We start from the raw sequence: 21,097 nt of genomic DNA, 5'->3' as shown, positions 1-21,097 counted from the left end.
ATGTGCGTGTATGGAGTGCAGCTCTTACCTAACAGGAAATTATCTATCAACTATAACAACAGAATATTGTGGCAAGTGTGGGAATAAAGTGAATATAAACTAGCCTGTGAAGGGAAAAATATATTCATTAAAGAACCAGTGGAACATCTCGGATCAGCAAAGTTCTGACGCACATTGCAAAAGAGACCTTCCTAATTCTCATACTACATCCTTCTTCCTGGGTCACTAAAAATCAAATCCAGTAGATCTTCCAAGGACTTAATAGAGCATCTCATTTCTTTATTTAATAAATAACACTGGATATCTACTAATTATTTCAAGATCTATTAAAAAACAAAGTTTATGCCTTCATAGAATTTGCATTCTAAATATACAAAATGCCTGAAAATGCTATGAAGAAAAAAAAGAGGGGAGAGATAGAATGATGGAGTCAAGGTACATTTTTCGATGGGGTAGCCAAGGAAGATCTCCTTACAAGGGGGAAGTTTGAGGATCAAAGAGAAGGTATAAAATGACTGCCTGGGGAACTGAACTGGTAGAAGCAGGAAGGTTACTGAACACTGAGGAACCACCTCAAATCTGTGATCATTTTAAACTGTGACCAGTCAGTATGGCCATGGATTATTCTCTAGCTACACAGAGCTGCTCAGGTACAGGTGGAGAACAGGCAGAAAGATGGATTTCATCAGGTTTGGGGCAAGAACGTCAGGAGAAAGAAGCAAGGGAGCTGAGGGTGATTTCTATGACTGATCTTAGAACCTGACACAATGAAATGAGGTTGGGATGGTATGATGGAGAGTGAAAAGGAGATTGGGCAACGGTTTAAAACTCCTGGTGTGGTTGAAGTGAACTTGGAGTATTGCCTAGAGAGCTGAAAGATAACTTGAATTCTGTGCCAGAAAAGGCCTTGAGAAAGTCAGAAACTCATGCTAACTAAACATGGCAATAAAGTCTTTCTCCTGAGGGCCTAGTCAAGCTCTCAGGAGAAACAAGCAAACAAAAGAAACAAAACCAAAAAATAACTGCTTTATCCAGAGAAACCCAACCATGATCATTGCTTTTTGTCTCCTAGTGACTTGTGTGGGTGAGTTTAAAATACATATGTAACAGCCTCACGCTGCTAGAAACTGAAATCAAAACTTTACATTTTGGGCTTCCCTGGTGGCGCAGTGGTTGAGAGTCCGCCTGCCGATGCAGGGGACGCGGCTTCGTGCCCCGCAGTCCGGGAGGATCCCACATGCCGCGGAGCGGCTGGGCCCGTGAGCCATGGCCGCTGAGCCTGCGCGTCTGAAGCTTGTGCTCCGCAACGGGAGAGGCCACAACAGTGAGAGCCCCGCGTACCGCAAAAACAAACAAACAAGCAAACAAAACCTTTACATTTTGATTGATTTCCAGGTGAAATTCAACAGTGAACCAAACTAAAATATTCCATTTATCTACATTCTTGACACAGATAATTTTTCTAGGTGAGTTACTTTCTTTTTTTTCCCTAATCCTGATGGTTGGAACTTCTTAACCGGACTAAAAACTCATTGCCTGTTCTACATCACCTACCAAAATCACCTTTTTCTGTGATTATTCGATCCTAACAGTGGCAGTTTGCTTTCTCTCTCCTTTTCCATCTTGTATACTTTAAGTCCCTTCTCAAATTTCATGTTTTGAAAGATAATTTCAATGTCTAGATTTTCTCAGCAAGTGGGGGAGTGACTCTGAAACTACTGAATAAAAATTACATATGCTTTCTCGACCTTTAATTACGGTTCTGAATATAAAGATTGATGTAAGTATTCTCAAGTTGAGTGAGATACGTAAGTACATTGTAATGACAGTGAGTCAGCTCACCACACCTCCCCTCGAAAGCTACTTTGAAATTAGACGTTCTTCCAAAAATTGGACGGATGTTCTGCTCATTATTGATGAGACTAACTAAACATATGAGTGCAGGGTTCTATGTACTCCAATCACAGTGGGTTAAGTCTCATCAGAGAGTATGATATAATTGTAGCCGAGAAAGATGTGCTCTAATCAGTGTATTATTTCAGGACTAAAGAAAAACTATGTAACAGAGAGATATACCCTGGAACCCCAGCAGTGACTCTCACCACCCCCCAACCGCCTGCCCTGTTGCAATATCTGACAGCAAAACAGTGGAAATTTACCCTGAATTTAAAAGGCAAACACTAAAAGCAAACACACATATAAGATAAAAGAATTAAGGCCCCAACTACCTTGTATACATAGTTGCAGTGGTGGTCTCCTTCACCTTTTATGAGAAGCATCTGTACGTTTGCAGCAACAAAGCTAGTCCTAATGAAGCCTTTTCCATTTTACAAAAGTAAACCTATGCTAGTTTTTATAAAATATTTTTTATGATAAAACAAAACAATGTATAGAAACAATACATCTTTCTCTCCCCAGAACCCTACTACCCTTTCTCTCCTCTCTTTTTCCTCTCTCTAAAATTGAATCCTGGGACTTCCCTGGTGGTCCAGTGGTTAAGACTTCACCTTCCAATGCAGGGGGTTGCAGATTCGATCCCTGGTCGGGGAGCTAAGATCCCATATGCCTCCCGGCCAAAAAACCAAAACATGAAACAGAATATTGTAACAAATTCAATAAAGACTTTAAAAATGGTCCACACACACACACACAAAATCTTAAAAAATAAATAAATAAATAAAATCTTCTCTCTCCTTGCAAATATGGCCATCCTCTTTCCCTCTGTTTCCATTTTCCATACTCAGAAATAGTCTCCTCCACCCCAAGGTTGTTATCCATTATTCCTCTGTTATGTTTTTGTTCATTTACTACTTATGGATTCCTCCATAAACAATTCAACCTACTGTTTCGTGTGTTTTTCAAATATGATCTATTGTATCAGATTGTATGTATCCTTTTGCAACTTAACATATTTTTGAGATACACGTACACATATTATGGAAATATATAAAAGTGCTATGGACTGAATGTTTATGTTCCCGCAAATTCGTATGTCAAAGTCCTATAGTCCTCAGTGTGATAGTATTTGGAGGCATAGCCTTTGAGAGTTAATTGGATTTATATGAGGTCATGAGAGTGGAGCCCCCATGGCAGGATTAGTGCATTTATAAGGAGAGACCAGGGAGCTTGTCCTCTCTCTTCATCATGTGAGAATACAGCAGGAAGGCAGCTATCTCCAAACTAGGAGGAAGGTTCTCACCAGACCCCAGATTTGCCGGCACCTTGATCTTAGACTTCCCAACCTTCAGAACTGTGAGAGATAAATGTTGTTGTTTCAGCCACCACTAGTATTTTGTTACAGCAGCTTGAACTAACACAGAGAGGAATACATGTCTATCGAATTCATTCATTTTAACTGCTGTAGTATAATATTCTACCTTATGAACAAATCACCCTGTGTTCGCTCATTCCTTTTTGAGAAGGGGTGCCAGGTTTGGCATTCTACTTCTTATGGACAATAATGTTATTTCCACATTTTTACTCTTATAAACAATGTCATAGTAAACATCCCTGAACCCATGAATAAATTGGTTGAAGACAGACACCAGAAGAGAAACTGCTGGGTTGAAGTAAATGAATATCCCCCTATATTAAGTATCATTAAATGCTGGATCTAAGTGTATGAACATCTTCTTATACTTGGTATTCTAAAATTGCTCTCCAAAGGGTTTGTAATTGATACTCTAACAGCAACAGCTAAGGGTTCCTGTTTCCCCCCATCTTGACTAATATGGTTATTATTATTAAATTTTCCATTCTGTTGGAAATGAAAAGGTATCTCATTGTTGTTTTACTTTGCATTCCCTTGGCTGTTAGTGAAGTCCAGCACGACACTTACCTAAGCAATGTATTAAGTAGCTCTATAGAATAGTTACATGGGATGGCACATCAGGATATTATGCTTCTCCTGTTGTTTCATTATGTGAGCACTACGAATGGTTCCGGGTAGAGGAGAGAGATGGTCATAGTCTCTGAACTCCGAGTCTTAGGGGATGTTGACTAAATGAGAACCTGAAGAAAGGAATGAAAATTTAGTTGTGAAGAGTCCCTCAATTCCCCTAACAACCTCAAAGGGCTTGCATGACCATGTGAATGGCCTTTAATACATTTAATTTCCAGGTTGTACAGAAGTGAACTATTACAGCTGTCTTGCTTGTACAACAAAGACTAATAATTAACTCATAGCTACATATGGGTGACAATAAGCCTGATGTTACCTAGAGATTCCTGAAGAGAACAATGGGCTTTTACAGTTTATCAAGGCACGGCATAAACTAGGCTGTTGGTCTATATCAGTTACCATCAAGCCCCTGCCTCGGCCTCCAGCTCAATTCTGAAGAATTTCCTTTCTTATTAAAGTCAGCAAGTATGTATGATGTAGGAACATGGAATGGACTCCCCTCGTGCATCAAAGCAAATCTTCTTAGCTTCACGTCTTATTTTAGCCACTGCCACAGAAACCAGGTGTGTAACAGAGGGGCAACCTGACCACATCTTACATCAGGCTTAGATGGGGGGGTTCTTTAGCTTTCATCCAGCCAGGGGTTTCTTTGATACCACGTTGTGGGACACCTGAGGGAACCCACTTCTTACGCATGCACTCGCATCTTGGAATGCAGACGAGATGACGATTTATGGGGCAGCGCTCGACCAATGCGGATGGGATCCAATGGATAAATGCTTCTCTCTTTCTTTCCCCAGGTGAACTCTCTTGACACATACTTTATAAGGATCTAGGAACTAGTCTTATCTTTAAGGTAGATAAAAGTTGGGGAATCCAGCAAAGCCAACTATGAAGGTGATGCAAGTGAGATAAGAAGAAAACCAGGAGAGGGAAAGGAATCATTGTGGGAGCAAATTCTTAAGGAGGTAGGAATGAGATGCAGTACATAAGTGGAGGGGATGGCTATAGATTGGAACAGGGGAGTGCGTCCATTGTATGACGATGAACGTTAAAATGTATGAGGTAAATATGGTGGCAGAAGGATAATGTTCTCTTCTGATTTCATTAATGCATTCAGGAAAATTTAAAGTATTGTCATCATCTAAGGGGTAGAAGAAGAGGTGAGGTTTTCAAAGTTTGAGAAGAGAAAACATGTGTAATAGTTGATGAGAAACAGAAGTCCTAGAGAGGGAGTGAAGTGATTAGGGAAAGAAGTAGAATTAGTGGCAACATCTACCTTCTTGATTTATTTCCCATGCACTATCCAATTTAAAAAAGACATTTTCATAATTATTACAATTTTAAGTCCTGCATTTTTAGAACATATTAGGCTACTGCAGTGGTTCTCAAAGTGAGAACCCTGGACCAGCACATCAACATCACCTGGAAACTGGTTAGAAATGAAAATACTGAGGTCTTCCCTAGATCTTCTGAATTTGAAACTGTGGGGTGGGGTCCAGCAATCTGTGTTTTTAAAAGCCCTCCAGGGGATTCTTATGAGAGCTAAAAGTCAGAATCCACTAGCTACCGTATGTCCTTACTCAATTTACCTTTACACAACTTAACTGTGTATATTTGATTTATAGAAGTATTCTTTTATAATAAAAATGCTATAAGATGAACACAAACTTTCTTTTTAGAGTATGTTAATATCTAGAGCCGCCCACTTTCTTTAAATTATAAAGTCAAAATATATAATAGAACACCAACGATACTACTTTTCAACCAAAGCTATTATAACTACTATGATTTGAGTTTGAGGCATTCCAAAATCTTATAAAATGTAAAAACATTTTTTCTATATGTGTTAACTGATGTACAGCCTAATTTCCTTATTGCATTTTTAAGAACTGACAGCTGTTGCTTCACATTAGATCACAATATTGGAATTAATTCTGGATGTTAATGAGGCATACATTTGCCCAGATTTTACACTGATATTTTATATTGGAATTGAAATGAATTTATTTTAAAAAATGATGATACTGAACATTTCCTTCTATTATTTGACCTTTTGTTATGCTAAATTACTAACCAATTTATATGTGTTTTCAATGCCATCAATATGCTTAAGAACAAAAACACTTTTAAAGATAATTAGGCACATTCTACAACATAAAAAGAACTGTAAAGTAAATAAGACATTTTTATTACCATTGAAATGCATGTTGAAAAGAATCTTTATTTCAATAGCTTGACACTTAAAGGCATAATAAAAGTGCAGCTCTATTATCAGTAGTTACTGATGAGAAACACAAAAGTATATGAATCTAAAATACCCGTTTTATCAATCTCAATAAAGTGGTTTCAATGTGGGAGTTATTTGGCTACTACATAGATTATCTTGAACATAATATACAGCATACAAAAGAGTTCTTCTGCCAAGAACACCTCCCACGGTGCACTGTAAGGAAATGCCCCCTGTATTTGGTCAGTAATGAAAAAAACAAAATAGTGCTTGATATCACAACATCATCAATGATTCCCAATTTCTTACCATCTGGGGACTGCTACAACCTAGTCTATCTCCTTCACTGTCTGATGCCCACTCAGGAATTATTTGCCACACATTGTAGGGAAGTCATCGTCAACATAATCATCGTAAAGATATATTAAATATTGATTTCTGTACAAAATGAATAAAAGAGACATGTTTTTTGTCTTCTTTGAGTAAAACAAAAATGAGGACTTTTCACTGCATTTTGCTGGGCTTTGTTTCATATTATTCCTGTGTTCCTCTTTTTTTTTTTTTTTTTTTTTTTTCTAACTGTTTTTATGACATTCTAACATAAAATAAAGTTTAAAAAAGACCAGGATGATCTGACACAATATCTGATTTGCTACAAAATACTCCTGTGGTGGGTATGGAGCAGAAATGGGAGGATATAAATGAAATAAGATTTGACATTTATTGATAACTGTTGAACCTGGATCAATGGGTCCATAGAGGTTTGTTGCTCTTTTCTTACTACTGAATATGTTTGAAATTTTCCACAAGAAAAAGTGAAAACCAACTTTAATCACATTTAATTTTGTTTGGGAATTAAGAACTTTAATGCAATCTTTGAAATAACTGGAGGCATACTGGAGTGTTGCAAAACAAAGATTGAGAATTAATGTTGAAGCTTGTGGGACAAATTTTCACAGTAAGAATTTTTAAAAATATCTTTCTAGAGATTGATAGGGAAACAGCACCAATTTTCTCATCACTTTCAATTGGTGGTAATTATGAATAATTCCCAAGTCTCTCCAGGGTGTTTCTGGTGTGATTTGACATCTGAACTGAACCCAGTCTCAGATACAGCCGGTTACCATGGAAAACAGCTCAGCTCCAGCCTGAGATTTTGCTGTCTACACAGGCATGGTCTTAGACAAGGCATGGGTGGGTATAAAGCATAGTGGAATGAGATGACAGAATTTTGAGAGAGAAATACACCAACGAGCTCAATAACTGGATGAAATCACAGAGCTTTCACAGGTATCCTACAAAAGCGTACTGTACACAGACTTCAGCGACAGCAGGTCTGTGTTTGAATTCCTTGTCTGTCTCTTAGTTTCTGTGTCACCAGGGATAACTTACTTTTCCTCTGAAGCTTTGTCTCTGTTTCTGTTTTTCTTTCATTTGTAAAATGAAGATGATGATACATATCAGAAAAAGGTATTGTAAGGATTCAGTAATATTTGTGCATGTAACATTCCTGAAACATACTAGACAAAAAAGCAGATGTAACAATTCATCCTAACATGTATTCATGCCACTACAACTGAAATCGACTAAGCTCTGATTCCCTGACATTCATGGATGCAAGTGATAGGAAAAGAGACACCCTATTCCCACATATGACTGTGCAAATTCCAACTATCCCTTCAGTGAGACTTTGTTAACCAGAGGTTCAACCAGACAGTTCAGAGCTGGCCATGGTAACATTGTCTGGAAATGCAGCTTTTGGATGGTTTGGTTAAGTAGAAAGGGGAAAATCCTGATGGGAACACTGGACATCTCTCTAATATTGACAAATCTAGACAGATTAAGGAGGCGCTGGATGGCAGACAATAACTATCTTAGAATGTCATGGAGCTATAAGGCAAATATTTTGTTTTATGGATTTTGTTTTTTTAAAGACCTACTTACTTTAGACAATAAGAAAGTAGATGGTAATCTTGGTGTGAATAATTTTTGCTTACACCTTAAGAGTGTCTTGGTTGTTGTATACCCAACACCTAATACTGGCATTTAGATCTTATCCATTTATTCATTGATCAAACAATTACTAAGTGTGTACTAAGTTCTAGGTACTGCTCCAGGCACTGAGGATACAGCAGGGAATGAAGTAAAGTTCCCTCATAGAGCTCATATTCTGGAAGCAAAGGCAAAAAATCAATGTTGGGAGTTTGGTATTAACATATACACACTACTATAATGAAAATAGATAACCAACAAGGACTTACTGTCTAGCCCAGGGAACTCGGCTCAATATTCTGTAATAACCTAAACGGAAAAAGAATTTGAAAAAGAATAGACACTTGTATGAGTATAACTGAATCACTTTGCTGTACACCTGTAACTAACACCTCACTGTTAATCAACTATACTCCAATATAAAATTTAAAATTTTTTAAAATTAACCATCAGAAAACAATCAGTGTTTTCTAAATTAATGGGTACTTTAAGAAGCCCCTCCAAAACAGGCTCAAAACTTTCCACAGAAAGTAAGTTGGAGCCTGTTCAAGACCCAACTTTCTGCACTATCACATGAAAAGAATAATCTTTGTCTGAAAGATTATTTTCCAGCAGCATTTTCCCAATGCCTAACTGTATGATTAGATTTTGAGCAGAATTCTCACTTGTTTAGTAAATCAAGATAATGTATTTCAGGTACCTACATAAATAAGTAAACCCCTCGACTACTACCTTTTTTAGTGTAATTCATCTAGATGCCAAAATTTTGCTAAATATAAATTTAGGTTTGTCGCTAAATAAAATGTACATGATCAGAAAAATGTGAGAAAGTTAAAATAGACCTTCTTTTAATTTAAAGGTGATAACTATTTGAAACCAATATTTACATAGTCACTAGTAAATATAAATAATAGTATTTGTTAATATATATGATATTTAATTACCAAGTAATAGGTATTGTTTTAAGCACTATAGATACATAAACTCTCCTAATCCCCACAAAACCCTATGAAGTAAAGACTCCTATTATCTCCATTTTATGGATGAAAAAACTGGGGCACAGATGGGATTAAGTTATGTGCCCGAGCTAAGTAAAGGGATGAATCAGAGTTTGAACCTAAAGTTTGTGCTTATAATCACATTATGTATCCTCTAAGAAGATAAACAAGTACATTTCAACTGGTACATCCACAGATCACAAAGGAAGTACATTTTAACTTTAATGTGATAACAAAACAAAATACGTTTATATTGGCTTCTCTGGCAATGACTCCTTGGTAGACGTTGTTTTACATGTACTCTTAAATTATTTAAGTGGCTTTAGTAAACTGCTCCAGATTTAGAATTTCCCTAATTATTGAGTTTATTTTGAAAATTGATAATGTACTCTAATCTAGAAACTTGTTTTTCTTATTCAGAAAGGAAGAGAAATTTTATTGAGCATGTATTGTATGTTTACACTCAATTACCTTATCTCATTTAATCCACAAAACAGTACTGAAAAATAGGCACTGTTCCCTGTATTTTATAGAGGAAGAAAATGAGACCCAGAAATATCACAGAACTTGCTCAAGATCATACAACTATTAGTTAAAAGGTCTGAGAGCCAAACATAAGTCTTATGCTTTGCCTGAGTTTTTGAATCAAATAAATTTTAAACTTTGGTTATATTTTACTTACATATATTGTATTATAACTACACAACTGTTGCAAATTTTTACCAATACACAGTTACTCAATACTAAGGCATCAGAATTACACAGAAGAAATCTATGATCTTACAATTGTGTTATGCTGATCATTTGAATCCTAAAAACATAAAGATGAGAGTTTTGCAATTACATTGTACATTTGAGGGCGGCCCTTTGTATGATGTTTGATTCCCTAATTTTTAAAAACATGTTATAGAAAATACTAGAAGTGTTCTAACCTCTCAACATGTTTCCAGTCAGCATGGAAATAATTTGCTAGGAGTTTTGGGGAAATGGTCATTTTCATAATTCAAACACAAACTTCTACATCCCGCTAAATATTGAACAAAATGAATGAATTGATGAGGCTTTTGTCTTATTTGAAGTCAATAAAACTGGCATCTCCTGACTACCAGTTATATTCCCTAGAAGATTCAAGCATGAATGAAATTAAGCTCGGAGTTAGAAGATTCGGTTTTTCATTTCAGTTCTGCTGCTAGTTGGCTCTATGACTTTGGGAAAATATTTCAGATATTTGGGACTCAGTATTCTCCTCCATAAAAGGAAGGAGTTAAATAGCAGATTTGAGGGTTTCTTTCATTCTATGCTGCCTGCAGTTTACTTTAGTTTTCATTTTGGAAAATTATCATGCTCAACTTCCTGTTGAAAATGTATTTGATATAATGTGACCAGATCTACAAAATCTATGTTAGTCTGTCAGATTAACTTCCTACTCAGTTCTATCCAAATATTACATCTGTAAAAACGTATCCCACAGATATGCACTACAAGAACGTATGACGTATATTAGAATGTGCAAAACAAGAACACTGTTTAATTGTCTAAGCTCTATTTGCTCCTTCCCCTCTCCCTCCTTCATCCCTTCCTTCCTTCCTCCCTTCCTCCCTCCCTTCCTTCCTTCCTTTTTTCTAAAATAGTTAAGTATCTACTCTGTGGCAGGAACTGAGAAAACCCTGAAAATTTATATATAGTTAAAATTCACCACATTTTGTGCTTTTATCTGTAGTTCTTTTCCTTCCTGCTAGAATGTAAATTCCAGGAAAGCAGGAATCTTAGTTTTGTTCATCGATGATCACTGGTGATACTTTTATTCTATGCTTTAGTGACTTATTTCTTAAATAACTGCTCTGAGCCTTCTCTGTTAGTCTCCTTGTTCCTGGCAGTTTCAAGGATGATTCACATCACACCAATAACTTCAGGGTACCTGGTATTATCCAGAGTCAAAAGTCCTTTCCCATGCTTGCCTTTCACACAGTGAAAATTCTTGGCCATTTATCTCTTTTTTCTTTTCTTCATGATTTTATCTACCAGATCACCATTTTTCATTAGTTGGTGATTCTTAACGTTTTGAAGGTCATTATTCCTCTGATTAAAATTTGGGGTCATATCCTTTGAAAATGCACATATTCATATACATTCACAAAAATTTGGCATTTGATTTCAGGGGTTTCAGTGAACCTCAAAAGCCTCAGAACCATGGAACCAGTGTTAAGAAGTTCTGATTTAAAAGTATGGCATGGTATACATAAAGACAAATGAAGACAACAGAAAGAGTTTTACACACACACACACACACACACACACCAGAAATCTACAGTATGTTACTTTCATTTTCACAAACTTCTACTTCTTCAGTAATGCAAAATTAACCCTTGACAAATGTAAAACCACTCAATTCATGGTTCAACTTGTATATCTAAATAGTTTGGAAGCAGTAACTATTAACAATTACAGTAAAGTTTATATTCACAGCTGCTCTGATTGATGTGAGATTCATTTGTAGTTGTCCATGTATGAAAGTGATATTGTATAAAGCACTGTTCTCTGTTGTACCAAATCCATTTAGTTTGACGCTGTTTCCTTCAAAACTCCTTTGTCAGATACTGAAAATGCTTCTAGTGTGATTCAGACTGATACTCCAACTGATATTCCTGATAAGAATTACAACAGGAACAACTTAGTTACAAAACACTAAGGCACTCCTGTTTGTTCAAAGTGCCCTAATGTTTCCATGGTAACTTTCTCTGCTGTTTCCATGTTCAACCTTCCCCACCCACTAATGATACTGTGAAATTTGTTGATTTATTAGTCATCCTCCTTTTCCTTATTTTATTGGCTTTTTTTCCTTTTACTCTTCCCTCCTTCCGTGTCTTCCATGTCCCGACCTCATCCTCACATATCTCTTTCCTACTCTGATATGTATTGATATTTGTCCCCTTTCTCAGTCTCTAATATTATTTCTTTTGTTTCTGTTTTTGAAACAGTGTTCAATTTTCTACGATATATATATATAGATACAGATTCCAGTAGAAGTCCAATTATTTTCAAACCAGTTTAACTGGCAAAATGACACTTCATTCATGAAGTCAGATTGTCATGTTGCTAGGACAACTGCAAACATGATAAAGCTCAAATCCTTCCTCCTGGAACACTACTCATGTTGCCATGACAACCTATAAAACTCGGTTTAAGTGTCATTTCTGTATGGAAGATCTGCATATACTTTGGTTAAAATCAGGAACATTTGACAAATTTCTGTAAATTTTTACACTTCAGATTCACTTCAAACTTCCAAACTAAAAGTAATCAAATCTGATAGCAGCTTAGAACATGCGGATTTTTACCATTCTACAGAGTCAAAAAGTGATATGGTTGATATGGAATATATAAAGCAGTGGAAGTTATGACTTATTGTGATCTTTTAAAAGCTACTGGTAACTTGTGAATTGTTTTGCCTGATTAATATTTGAAATTTGGGTGTGTAATGATGAAACCTGTGGGTCCTTACTATCTATATAGTAGTGGAGTAAGTTCTGAATCAGTGGTACCTATTTCTTAAATCCAGTGATCCTTCAAATCATAATACATAATGAACATTAAATGTTTAAAAAAAAGGAAGTTTTGATAAGAGTGAAATTTTATTGCTCTGCTAATTGTGTCTCTCTCTTCTAAAAGGTTTCAATGATTCATTGATTCAGAAGGCTTTACATGCCCTTTTTTGTGATCTAAAACCTTTCTTTTCACTTTACTCAATCTTCTATTACTAATATCTACATTGGATACTGAATTGCTGACAGAGTAAAAACTGCATTATAAATCTTTCTTCTTAAAAACAATTTTTATTCTCTGTTCTTTATCATCTCTAGAACATATCCCATGTCACATTTCTTTACAAATAAATCAACAGTGGCTTTTTACTATTCCCTTTCTTTTTTCCTGTTTTATAAATCTCAAATTAATACCATCTCCAATCCTTTAGCATCATTTCTTTGGCACTGATATGGAAGAATTGTGATTCAAGTAATACTCAGTGAGTTTTCTAATGTCACACTCAACCTTATGCTCTCAAGATCCTAATTACATGAATTCAGAGCAGAGCTCCTGGGAGAGTTCGTGGATGGGCTTCAGAGTGTCCAAAAATGTGCCTAAAATTGTATACAAAGTTTTAAGTGTATGTTCACATGTACATCTTTATGGGAGAAAAGCCCACAACTGGCATAGCATTAAGAAAGGAAGTATTACTAAAAATTATTAAGGAACATTACTTTAGGGCATAATATGGCATTGCAAAGTATTCATGATGAAGTGGAATGAGCTGATTTTGAGTCAAAAGAGCTGGTTTTTAAATCCCAAATTTTCCCTACCAGAGTGACACATATGAGAAAACATATAGGGATTATGTATCCTACTATAAATTTTAGAATATACTAATGACTGATAATTCTGGAAAACAGTGAAGTCTATTATAGGAAATTAAAAATTAAATGCAGGTAAAATCATTAATAGTAATTCAGCTTAGAGTCTTTCATTGATGCAAATTAACTTCCATATAATATTCCTCAAAGAACTGTCAAGGAAGATGTTTTTTAAAGGACTGCATTGTCTCCAAGGGACAAGAACAGAAAAAAAAAATACTGGAAAAAACTGAAAATTTTAATATGGTATATATTACAGATATCTTTTTTTATATAATTTTATTTATTTTTGGCTGCAGGTCTTCATTGTGGTGCATGGCTTCTCACTGCAGTGGCTTCTCTTGTTGCAGAGCACAGGCTCTAGGCACATGGCTGGTTTCAGTAGGTGCAGCACGCAGGCTCAGTAGTTGCAGCATGAGGGCCCTAGAGCGCATGGGCCTCAGTAGTTTTGGCTCGCAGGCTATAGAGTGCAGGCTCAGTAGCTGTGGCTCATGGACTTTGTTGTTCCATGGCATGTGAGATCTTCCCAGACCAGGGCTCAAACCCATGTCCCCTGCATTGGCAGGTGGATTCTTAACCAGTGCGCCACCAGGGAAGTCCCTATTATAGATCTCTAAATAAGTCATTGCCCCTCGGTTATAAATTCCTTAAAATGAAAAACTTTAACATCTTTATAACTGCAATGTATGATTAGCATTAATTGGTTTAGTAGGTTCCCCAAAAAATCAATGGACATACTTCCTAAAGGATCTTCAAAATCAAATTAGGTGTCGTCTCCCTCCACATGAACAACTTCTCTTGCACATATGAAGAACGACTGCCCTTAAGTAAACACAGAAAATGAGCTTCAGGTAAAGAAAACTGAAGCAATGGAAAATCGTGTAACAAATACCTACTACAGTGCCATAAACAGATACCAAACCAAAGGAAATAATATCTCAAACTCAGTGGCATCTCAGTGGATATGGTGAACATTAAAAAAGCAAAAGATTGGGCTTCCCTGGTGGTGCAGTGGTTGAGAGTCCGCCTGCTGATGTAGGGGACGTGGGTTCGTGCCCCGGTCCAGGAAGATCCCACATGCCGTGGAGCGGCTGGGCCGGTGAGCCATGGCTGCTGGGCCTGCACGTCCGGAGCCTGTGCTCCGCAACGGGAGAGGCCACAACAGTGAGAGGCCCGCGTACCGCAAAAAAGAAAAAAAAAAAAAAAAAAAAGCAAAAGATTAGCTAATGGAAAATATATGCCCAAGAAAACGATAAATCAAGAAGAATACCAAGTTAAGGAAATATTACTTATATGAAATAAATACTCCTCTGAAAATTTTATTTACTAGAGGATTAAGCTAATGTTTAATTTAGCACTGAACTTAGAACTCCACCCAAGTAAGTTAGTTTGGAAGGAGAAAACTTTTGTCTCAAATCACCTGGATTAAGTATCTCATAAACATGCAGGGGTTTCAAGAACAGGTGAATGACTGAAATCATAAGCAGTTCGGTGGTGAAAACTGAAGGGGGGGTGTTTCCCTAACACCATCTACACTATTACTATAAACATTTGTTCTTTGTCTCTAAAATGTATTGGGTGCCTCCTACACATATAGCACTGATATAAACAATTGTTAGAATGTATCACAAAAGGTGATGTGAGGCTGGAAGGAAAACGGGAGCACCGAGAATACCTTTTACCAAGCAGAGTCAGGCAAGGATATTGACGCCCTAGCAGCCAGCATACATGGGGCAGTTGACTCAGGGGCTGAGTCAGACTAAATTAGCTCTCAGCCTGGAAAGCCCTGACAAGGAGGGAAGACTGAGAAAGCCATGGAAATGGTGCCAGAGTGTTCCAGCTCAGGCATGACAAGTCAAGCTAGCCCGGGCTGAGAAAGATAAATACCCGGTCAAGTGGACTGTGACGGTAAAGTGCAAATTAGGAGAGCACAGCTGGCCAAGGAATGAGAGCTTCTGCAGTGGGTCAGATCCAGGGCAACAGTAAATAGAGGAAGTAAGTTTCTGCAGCAAGGCCTGAGGTTAAGAAACATTCACGACAGTATTTTTAGTGGGGAATAACTATACACAATGGAAGCCCTCCTTGTCTTAAAGGAACCACTTTGTAAAGGTGAACGGGACCTTAAGATAAATTTCTTTTTTTTTTTTTTTTGAGCTCAGAGAACATCCTTTTTTATTTTTTTAATTTACTTTTTAATTTTCTAAATTTATTTTTAATTTTTTTTATAGATCTTAATTGGAGTATAATTGCTTAACAATACTTTGTTAGTTTGTGTTGTACAACAAAGTGAATCAGCCTATTCATACATAATCAGCCTATGCATACGTATATCCCCATATCCCTCCCTCTTAAGCCTCCCTCCCACCCTCCCTATCCCACCCCTCTAGGTGGTCACAAAGCACCGAGCTGATCTCCCTGTGCTATGCGGCTGCTTCCCACTAGCTAACTATTTCACATTCGGTAGTGTATATATGTTGCTGCTACTATGCGTTAGCATACGGTATTTGTTTTTCTCTTTCTGACTTACTTCACTCTGTATTACAGACTCTAGGTCCATCCACCTCACTACAAATAACTCAATTTAGTTTCTTTTTATGGCTGAGTAAAATTCCATGTATATATGTGTCACACCTTCTTTATCCATTCATCTGTCAATGGACATTTAGGTTGCTTCCATGTCCTGGCTATTGTAAATAGTGCTGCAACGAACACTGTGGTACATGACTCTTTTTGAATTATGGTTTTCTCAGGGTATATGTGCAGTAGTGGGATTGCTGGGTCATATGGTAGTTATATTTTTAGTTTTGTAAGGAACCTCCATACTGTTTTCCATAGTGGTTATATGAATTTACATTCCCACCAACAGAGCAGGAAGGTTCCCTTTTCACCACACCCTTTCCAGCATTTATTGTTTCTAGATTTTTTGATGATGGCCATTCTGACTGGTGTGAGGTGATACCTTATTGTAGTTTTTATTTGCATTTCTTTAATAATTAGTGATGTTGAGCATCTTTTCATGTGCCTCTTGGCCATCTGTATGTCTTCTTTGGTGAAATGTCTATTTAGGTCTTCTGCCCAATGCAAGGATTCTTCAATATACGCAAATTCATCAATGTGATATACCACATTAACATATTAAGGAATAAAAACCATATGATCATCTCAATAGATGCAGAAAAAGCTTCTGACAAAATCCAACACCATTTAAGATAAAAACTCTTCAGAAAATGGGCACAGAGGGAATCTACCTAAACATAATAAAGGCCATATATGACAAACCCACAGCAAACATCATACTCAATGGTGAAAAACTGAAAGCATTTCCACTAGGATCAGGAACAAGACAAGAATGTCCACTTTTGCCACTCTTATTCAACATAGTTTCTGAAGTCCTAGCCATGGCAATCAGAGAAGAAAAAGAAATAAAAGGAATCCAAATTGGAAAAAAAGTAAAACTGTCACTGTTTGCAGATGACATGATACTATGCATAGAAAATCCTAAAGATGCCACCAGAAAACTAATAGAACTAATCAATGAATTTGGTAAGGTTGCAGGATACAAAATTAATGCACAGAAATCTCTGGCATTCCTATACAGTAACAATGAAAAATCAGAAAGAGAAATTAAGGAAACAATCCCATTCACCATCGCAACAAAAAGAATAAAATACCTAGGAATAAACCAACCTAAGGAGGCAAAAGATCTGTACTCAGAAAACTATAAAACACTGGTGAAAGAAATCAAAGATGACATAAACAGATGGAGAACTATACCATGTTCTTGAATTGGAAGAATCAATGTTGTGAAAATGACTACACTACCCAAAGCAATCTACAGATTCAATGCAATCTCTATCAAACTAGCAATGTCATTCTTCACAGATTTAGAACAAAAAATTTTACAATTCATACAGAAACACAAAAGACTGTGAATAGCCAAGTCAATCTTGAAAAAGAAAAATGGAGCTGGAGGAATCAGGCTCCCCAACTTCAAACTATACTACAAAGCTACAGTAATCAAGACAGTATGGTACTGGCACAAAAACAGAAATATAGATCAATGGTACAGGATAGAAAGCCTAGAGATAGACCCACGCACCTATCATCACGTAATTTACAACAAAGGAGGCAAGAACATACAATGGAGAGAAGACAGCCTCTCCAATAAGTGGTGCTGGGAAAACTGGACAGCTACATGTAAAAGAATGAAATTAGAACACTACCTAACACCATATACAAAAATAAACTACAAATGGATTAAAGACCTAAATGGAAGGCCAGACACTATGAAACTCTTAGAGGAAAACATGGGAAAAACACTCTTTGACATAAACCACAGCAAGATATTTTTTGACCCACCTCCTAGAGTAATGAAAATAAAAACAAACAAATGGGACCTAATGAAACTTAAAAGCTTTTGTACAGCAAAGGAAACCATAAACAAGACAAAAAGACAACCCTCAGAATGGGAGAAAATATTTGCAAATGAAACAATGGACAAAGAATTAATCTCCAAAATATACAAATAGCTCATGGAGCTCAATATCAAAAAAAAATGAACAATCCAATTAGATAAATTTCTAACAGACATAAGTCACTGCCCTTGCTGCCACGAAGTTCCAGAGACAAGACACATACATAAAAATGCAAATAAAAAATGTTATTGTGTTTGTACTGCATACAAGACATCATGTGAAGCCTTTGTAGAAGATACAAAAAAAATGAGATTAACATGATCACTACCCTTAAGTTTTTATAGTTTAATAAAAAGGTAAATATGAAAACTATGTTCATGGTTTTGCAGAAGTGCCAGGTACGTGGAAGTAAGTGTAAGGCCAGGTCTAAAATGACAGAACTGTGAACAGCTAGGAAACTACAATGGCACTTAGATCACATTGGCAAACAGTACTTAAACACAGGGTTAATCATTTCAAGCACATGTTTCCTTCATGAAAAGAAAAGTTCTGCTAATAGCAGATTGATACCTGAAAAGATTGCCCATTTAGTTAAGCAGTAATGGAAGCTAGAGCTGTTGACTTATCACTTCAGCCACACCTACATCAAGAAACATGACACCTGAGCACAAAGTGTGTCTGTGTGTGTGTGTGTGTGTGTGTGTGTGTGTGTGTGTGTGTGAGAGAGAGAGAGAGAGAGAGAGAGAGAGAGAGAGAGAATTCTTAAAAATTGACAGTCTTCCTTAAATACTTCCATTCCTTTTCTCATTATCCAAGAGAGATTTTCTTAACCTCTAATTTAAAGACATACAGTCAGTTACTGTACGTTTGCTCCCATTTACTTTCTTTTTTTTCTTTTTCCAGAATGGAAAAAAATTTTACCTGAAAATTCACAAGTTAGTTTTCTTTGCCACTTCTCTCCCTTCCACCAAGAAACTATCTTTGTGTTTGTAAGCAAAGTATAAATATAAAATGCCAATGAAACTCAGATGGACCATCTGAAAATCAAAAATTGAATCTACATAAAGCATAATTTCTAAACAGAAATTGTGCTTTCCTACTAGTTTTATACTGTACTAGTGTCAACATATACTAAAGAAAGAGTGGAAACTTGGTCAATGTGATTTTATATTAAAAATTCTAATTAAGTAGTTGAAAAACTGGTTCTGAAGTATGTCCTAAAGGAATTGGTTTAACCATAGAATCTCTAAAGACTTCAAGTTCAGCTGTTCAAGAAAGTCAATACTCTCATGAATCGGAAATTATGGGTGCGGTAATGGAGAATTATAAAAATTGGAAAGAAAGAAAAATTATTTCAGAACACATAATTATATAACCGAAAAATGTAAGCAAATCAACTTAAAAACTTCTATGGATGGAAAACGGAAAGGGAGTTAGGACTCACATACCTGCTGTAGTAACTGAAAAAAAGTTCAAGAATTGTCAAGTGAGCCTGTGTGGCTTATGTGGAGGTCTGATACCATGTCCACAGATCTTCACCTGGTCGGTTCATTAGTTCCTCGCCATGGTCATATTGACCATTTTACGCTTTTTGAATTGTTTTTATTCTTAGCCATATATTAATTAACATATTCATGATGGATTGTGTATTAAAAACAGGAAACATGAATGTTGAAACACAACCTCTTTTTTGAAGGTTGTAGAAAATTTGGTATTTTTGCCCATCTACTTAAGATAATTCATTCATTTATCAACAAATACAGAGTGAATGACTTCTATATATCAAGTATTGTGGTAAATTTGGGGCCTAAAATGAACAAAACAAAGATACTCTCATGGATTTTATAGTTTAGTTGGTGAGGAAGAAAAAAAAGGAATAAATATATAATTATAAACTCTTATGAGCACTATGAAGAAAATGAGTAAGGTACAATAAGAACATAACCTAAATTGGAAGTCAAATAAGATGTCTCAGGGCTTCCCTGGTGGTGCAGTGGTTGAGAGTACGCCTGCCGATGCAAGGGACACGGGTTCATGCCCCAGTCCAGGAAGATCCCACATGCCGCGGAGCGGCTAGGTCCGTGAGCCATGGCCGCTGAGTCTGCACGTCCGGAGCCTGTGCTCCGCAAAGGGAGAGGCCGCAGAGTGAGAGGCCCGCGTACCGCAAAAAAAAAAAAAAAAAGATATCTCTTGATGAGTCTGGCTAATAGTTTATCAATTTTGTTTATCTTCTCAAAGAACCAGCTTTTAGTTTTATTGATCTTTGCTATTGTTTCCTTCATTTCTTTTTCATTTGTTTCTGATTTGATCTTTATGATTTCTTTCCTTTTGCTAACTTTGGGGGATTTTTTGTTCTTCTTTCTCTAATTGCTTTAGGTGTAAGGTTAGGTTGTTTATCTGAGATGTTTCTTGAGGTAGGATTGTATTGCTATAAACTTCCCTCTTAGAACTGCTTTTGCTGCATCCCATAGGTTTTGGGTCGTCATGTTTTCATTGTCATTTGTTTCTAGGTATATTTTGATTTCCTCTATGTATAGCTGATTCACTTTGTTATAAAGCAGAAACTAACACACCATTGTAAAGCAATTATACTCCAATAAAGATGTTTAAATAAATTAATTAAATAATAAAATAAAAAATAAATTGCAAGTAAGATATCTCTGAAAAAAATAAATATTTAAGATGAGATGAGAATGATGGAAATTTGGAGGCTCTGGAAAAAGGAAATGGAAAAGAGGTTGGCACAATTGGGTAACAAAACAATACCACTGGGGCTAGAGTGTGGTATCCAGATGAAACTTGCACTTAGAGAGTTAGGCAGTAGAAGATCTTTATTGTCCCTAGTAAGTAAATGAACTTTTATTCTGAGTATACTTGGAACCATTAAGCAGTGGAATGATGTGATTTGCATTGTCAATGATTATTATAACTTCTATGTAGAACTGGCTAATGGAGTGGCAAGGATGGAAGGATGAATAACACATAGGAGGCTACTGCTGTTTTCCAGGGAAGAATTTACTTTGGTAAGTGCAATAGGCAAGTCCACAGAGTGACTTGGACTATGGTGGGGTCAGTGGGGATAGAGAGAACTGGATATATTTGAGAAAGTTTTGGCAGTGGACTGAACAGGATTTAATGATGGATTTTGCAAA

General features: G+C 36.5%; 1 long non-coding RNA gene across 1 annotated transcript in view; it reads right to left on the bottom strand.

The window, feature by feature from the left end:
- Positions 1–21,097, bottom strand: part of LOC141279061 (uncharacterized) — a 43,379-nt gene that overhangs the window by 15,161 nt on the left and 7,121 nt on the right. The window contains exons 2-3 of the long non-coding RNA XR_012332811.1: positions 8,393–8,432; positions 3,839–4,011 (exon numbers count right to left, since the gene is read on the bottom strand). This is a non-coding gene — a long non-coding RNA (uncharacterized lncRNA). The remainder of the gene's footprint in view (positions 1–3,838; positions 4,012–8,392; positions 8,433–21,097) is intronic.

Source organism: Tursiops truncatus, chromosome 7, assembly GCF_011762595.2.
Source record: "Tursiops truncatus isolate mTurTru1 chromosome 7, mTurTru1.mat.Y, whole genome shotgun sequence".
Lineage (NCBI taxonomy): Eukaryota > Metazoa > Chordata > Mammalia > Artiodactyla > Delphinidae > Tursiops > Tursiops truncatus.
The sequence above is the reverse complement of the archived record's forward strand: the minus strand, read 5'-3'. Positions and strand labels throughout refer to the sequence as shown.